The sequence below is a fragment of the Macaca thibetana genome, chromosome 15, assembly GCF_024542745.1.
Source record: "Macaca thibetana thibetana isolate TM-01 chromosome 15, ASM2454274v1, whole genome shotgun sequence".
NCBI lineage: Eukaryota > Metazoa > Chordata > Mammalia > Primates > Cercopithecidae > Macaca > Macaca thibetana.
Genome location: NC_065592.1, coordinates 24,239,346 through 24,245,557, shown reverse-complemented (window position 1 = coordinate 24,245,557; position 6,212 = coordinate 24,239,346).

The following is a 6,212-nucleotide window of genomic DNA, read 5'->3' as shown; positions in this document are numbered from 1 at the left end:
TCCCCAGCCATGTGGATCTGTAAATCCAATAAACCGCTTTTGTTTTTTAAATTGCCCAGTCTTGGGTGTGTCTTTATAAGCAGTATGAAAACAGACTAATACACTACCCAAAGGAAAAGAAGTTATATGAAAAAGACAAATGCACACATGTTTACTGCAGCACAATTTGCAATTGCAAAGATATGGAACCAACTTAAGTGCCCATTGACCAACGAGTAGCTAAAAAACATGTGATATATAAATAGGAAGATACATATTTCATTCCTTTTTATGGCTGAGTAAAATGTATATCTATACATATCTTCCTATTTATGGCTGAATACTACTCAGCAATAAAAAGGAATGAAATAATGTCTTCTGCAGTGAATTGGGTAGAGATGGAGGCCACTATTGCAAGTGAAGTAACTCATGAATTGAAAATCAAATACCATATGTTCTCACTTATGATTGGGAGCTAAGCTATGTGTACACAAAAGCATACAGAGTGATATAAAGGACTTTGGAGACTCAGAAGAGGGAGGTTGGGAGGGGTTTGTGGGATAAAACCTGTATATTGGATATAACGTACACTACTCAGGTGATGGGTGGACTAAAATCTCAAAATTAACCACTATATAATTGATCCATGGAACCAAAAACCACTGGTACACCAAAAGCTATTGGAATATCTATCTATCTATCTATCTATCTATCTATCTATCTATCTATCTATCTATCTATCTTCTATCTATCTATCTATAAGGAAAGGTAAAAAGTGAGACAGAGCTTAAGTCATCAGATAAATAAGAAGAGGAATAATTTTAGACAAAGGGGATATTATGAAGAAATATTTTGGAAGTAGAATTGAGTATGCACAGAAAGAACATATGTAGAGAAATCACTAAAAATGTTTAACAGCATACCTGAGCAAGAAGAAGGTTTAACCAGTGAACGTGAAGTCAGGTCATGTACAACTTTCCAGAGAAACAGAAAATTTAAAAAAGAACGAAACATAATAAAGCTTTTGGGACTTAAGAGGCACTACCAACTTTATCAATAAATGCATGATCAGTCGCAGAAAGAGAAGAGAAAGAAAGAGGAACAAAGAGTTATGAGAAATCATGGCTGAAAATTCAAATATGAAGGAAATTGACACCCAAATTCTGAAAGCCAAAGCTTCCCAAATAAGATAAATCTAAAGATGTACAAAAACCAAGATGCATTATAATTAAATTATCAAAAGTCAAAGAAATAAACTTTATTACTTTTTTTTTTTTTTTTTTTGGGGACAGAGTCTCGCTCTGTCACCCAAGCTGGAATGTAGTGGGATGATCTCAGATCACTGCAACCTCTGCCTCCCAAGCTCAAGCGATTCTCCTGTCTCAGTCTCCTGAGTAGCTAGGACTACAGGTGCACACCACCATGCCTGGATAATTTTTGTATTTTTGGTAGAGACAGGAGTCTCACCATATTTCCCAGACTGATCTTGAACTCGTGAGCATAGGTAATTTGCCCGCCTTGGCTTCCCAAAGTGCTGGGATTATAAGCACTGTGCCCAGATGAAAAATAACTTTAAAAGCAGCAAGTACAAAGTGAGTTGTCACATGAAGAGAAATTTCATTAGAATATTACTATATTTCTCAGCAGAAACCTTGCAGATCAGTAGGTAGTTGGATGATATATTGAAAGTGTTGACAGAAAATCAAATACAAGAAATGCTAAATAAAGTACTTTAACCTGAAATGAAAGCACACTAAACTTATGAAAACCCATGAAAGTATAAACTGTGCTATTGAAGCTTAATATAAAGTGAATACAGAATATTCTAATAATATAATGGTGGGGTATAAATCACTTTTAATTCTGATGAATTTAAAAGACTAAAGTATAAGTATAACCATCTAAAATATGTTAATGAATACCCAGTATAAAAATATATAAGTTTTTACAGATGTGGTGGCTCATTTCTGGAATCCCAGCACTTTTGGAGGCCAAGGCAGGAGGATTGCTTGAGCTCAGGAGTTTGAGACCAACCTGGGAAACATAGTGAAACCTTGTCTCTACAAATAAAAAAAATTACCAGGGCATAGTGGTGAGCACTTATGGTCCCAGCTACTCTGGAGACTGAGATGGGAGGATTACTTGAACCTGGGAGATGGAGGCTGCAGTGAGCCGTGATGGCACTATTGCACTCCAGCCTGGGCGACAAGAGCGAGACTCTGTCTCAAAAAGAAAAAGAAAAGAAAACGCTTAGAGAAGATTCATAAAAGAAAATGAGAAAGAATTTGAAAGGTATCACTTTAAAAAATGAACCAGAAAAGAAGACATCAAGAGAGGAAAAGAGAGACAAGAGAACTACAAACAGAAATAAAACAAGTAACACAATAACAAATACCCTTCCCTATCAATAATTAGAAAGAATCATATCTGAGTAATATTAACTGCCCTTTGCAATGCCTGCCACAGAATTCAGTAAACAGCAGCTTTCCAGCTTCCATACCTAACTTTTCCCACTTTACATGTGCTAAAGAAAGGGAATGAATCTCACTCATTTTTTTATTTTCAAGCCTGGAGAAATGTCTAATCTCAAAAAATATTTCTTGGATTAAAAAAAAGAGAGACTTCAATTTATTAAAATCACTACTGTTAGATAAGAACTAATTTTGGAAGGAAAGGGAATTAATTTAGCAGTGTCCTTTTCTGTGCTAAATTAGCTGCTGAATACTTTACAAACATTTTATAATTGAATTCTTACAACAAATATATGAGATAAATATAAAACCTTTTTCTTAAGAGCATTCAGAAAATTTATAATTGCTCAATTTCACCTAAAATTTGTTTTTTCTATTACCTATGTTAATCTCATATTAGAATGTTTAATGGATATACTACTAAAACTCTAGTTCCATTTTGGAAAAATGGTTTAAAATAAATGCCTTATTCACAGAAAAAATCATTAATCAATTGGACTTAAATTTGGATTAATAATTTTAATGTTATTAAAATTAAGAATTTTGTTTGTTAAAAGACAGCATTAAATGAGTGATAAGATCAACTACATGCTAGTATAATATATTTACAAACATCCAACCACAGACTTATGAACAGACTTTATAAGGGACTTCTACAAATCAATACAAAGGTAATAGACCAAAGGGAAAAAAATTGAACAGATACTTCACGAAAGAAAAAAATATACATATGAAAACTACACAATTTCACTGTCAGAGAAATGCAAATCAAAACCACAATGAGATACCTCTACACAACCAAGACATTGGCAAAAAGAAAAGATCAGAACTTACCAAAGTTGGTGTGGGACAAGGTTTCTTAACTTTGGTGCTCTCGAAATTTTTGGTCACATAATTATTGTGCAGAGCTGTCCTGTGCATTATAGGATGTTTAGCTACATCTTTGACCTCTACTCACCGGGTGCAACAGCAGCCCCTGCCCCCTCCCCCTGCTCAAGTAATGACAACCAAAAATGCTTCCAGATATTGCCAAATTCCCCTGGAAGCAGCAAGATTTCCCCACTTCCTCTGATTAACAACCATATGCACTGGTAGTGGAAGTGTAAATTGATATCTACTTCAATGTTATCTAACAAACCTGAATATGTGCATAACCTATGATCCAAAACCTGGGTAGGTACTTTAGCCCAAAGATATGTACAACACGATTCATAGAAGCACTGCTTCTAATAGCACCACACTGGAAACAATCTATATGTTCATGAGCAGAGGAATGAATGATTCCCAATGCATGTAAGGAGTATATACAGTAATGACATATACAGAGATCTCACAAACATAGTGTTTAGCAAAAGAGGCCAGGCTTGTAAAGAATATAAGATTTCAAAAACAATCAAAACTAATTTATGGGATTGAAAGTGAGCATAGTGGTTATTCTTGGAGGGAGGAAGGTAATAACTAGGGGGATGACAGGGAGGGTTCTTGGTTTTCCATCTGGTTTAACATTACAAGTATTTGTCCACTTGGTAAAAATTAATTGAGCCTTGTGCTTATGTTTTATGTAATTATTTGCATTTTGGTTATAATTAAAATTCGTACCAAAGGGGGAAAATAGTCAAGAACTAGAACTCCAGGCAGCCCTGGCTTGTCTACTTCTCTTTTCTTTCTAAGTCTTCCAAGTCTAGGTTTAAGCAGGCTTTTTATTTTATAGCTCAATTGAGATATAATGGATATAAAAATCTATGTATTTAATCTACATTTTGATGAGTCTGGACACATCTGTACACCATGATACCATCACCACAATAAAGGTACTAACCCTGTCCATCACCTCTGGAAATGTCCTTGTGTCCTTTGTGTGTACTTATGTATGTATGTGTGTGTGTGTGTGTGTGTTTGTATGTTTGTGATAAGAACACTTAACATTGGATTTATCCTCTCAACCTAAAGTGCAGAATACCTTACTGCTAACTCTAGGTTCTATGTTGTACAGCAGGTCTCTAGAAATTATTTATCTTGCATAACTGAAAATTTATACCCATTAAGTTGCAATTCCCCATTTCTTCCTCTCTCCACCCACTGGCAAGAACAATTCTGTTCCCCACTTCTATGAATTTAACCATCTTAGGTATTTCATATAAGTATAATCATGCAATATTTTTCCTTTGATGACTGTCTTATTTCACTTAGCATAATGTCCTGTAGATTCATCCATATTGTTGCAAATGGTAAGATTTCCTTCTTTTTTGAGACTAATAATACTGCATGAATGTAAATGCCACATTATCATTATCAAGCAGAGTTTTATTGTTCTGTCCCACAATCACAAAAATGTTTTTCCCAAGAACTATAATTGTATCTGCATTTAGATACCACTGTTCTATTACTTGAAAGTTTCTGTCTACCTGAATATTTAAGGGCATGAGGCTTGACACCTGTCAGCTGGGAGAAGGAGGAAGTTGCAATTGCATATATTATCTAAATGTCATTCATATCTGTGTGTCTCCTACTTTTTATTGATTAGAATCAATTGAGGGCTGGGCACGGTGGCTCACGCCTGTAATCCCAGCACTTTGGGAGGCCGAGGCGGGCTGATCACAAGGTCAGGAGATCAAGACCATCCTGGCCAATATGGTGAAACCCCATCTCTACTAAAAATACAAAAATTAGCCAGGTCTGGTAGCATGCGTCTGTAGTCCCAGCTACTTGGGAGGCTGAGGCAGGAGAATCGCTTGAACCCGGGAGGCAGAGGTTGCAGGGAGCCGGGATTGCACCACTGCACTCCAGCCTGGGCAGCAGAGCGAGACTCCATCTCAAAGAAAAGAAAAAAGAGAATCAATCAGTTAGAAAAAAGTATTTTTGAGAATACCATACATCCTGCAGCTGGACTTTGGGTATGTGGAAAGTTACAGGTCATATCAGGCAAGGGAATCTTTGTTTCCATCATTCATTTCCTCTTCCTCTGGGATAGTACTCCAAAAGTACTTTGAGGAGTCAACCTCCCTTTTCTTTCTGTCCATGTGATACACAGCTGGGGTTTCACTATGTGTGATAGTCTCATGGCCAGGGCTAGCCAGAAAAGAGCTTGCAAATATGATAATTTGGTGGGCATTTTGCTGCTTGGAACTAGATTGTGACTTTGTTAGTTAAGAGACAATGGGAATAAATTTGGGGATGGAAACTAATGATGTCTCTGAGGAAGTGTCTTCCATGTGAACAAAAGAATGCTTGCTTTAAAAGACATGCATATAAGCCAGAAAAAAGATATTGGAACTGCACAGAAAAATACTGAGTGGCTATATATGAATGAAAATGTAAAGATGATTTTCCTCTTTCCTTTGTATGTACATTATTTGAAATAATACACTTTCTCTATATATGTGTGTTTGTGTATTTGTGTATGTATTTTTCCACTATTTGGATAAAAAGAACATTTTAAGAAAATAAATAAAAGCAAAATACAACTATCTATTATGTTGTAACTTATTTATCCTTATTCTTTTATATCCAGCAGAGATAACTGCTACCTATCCAGTGCTTAAAAATTTTGTTGAACTGTACAAAAAATATCAACCAGTGCACACTGGCAAGATCATAACAGAAAAAGAGCCCATTTGTGAAAATGACATTGGCATTCAAGGTTAGGTCACAGATGAATGATTATTTTATCATTTTCAATTAGTTCTTTTATTAGGAACCAAATGCTGAAGGTTAAGAAAAGTCTCAGAGTAATGATTAGATGTAATAACATAAGCCAAAAAC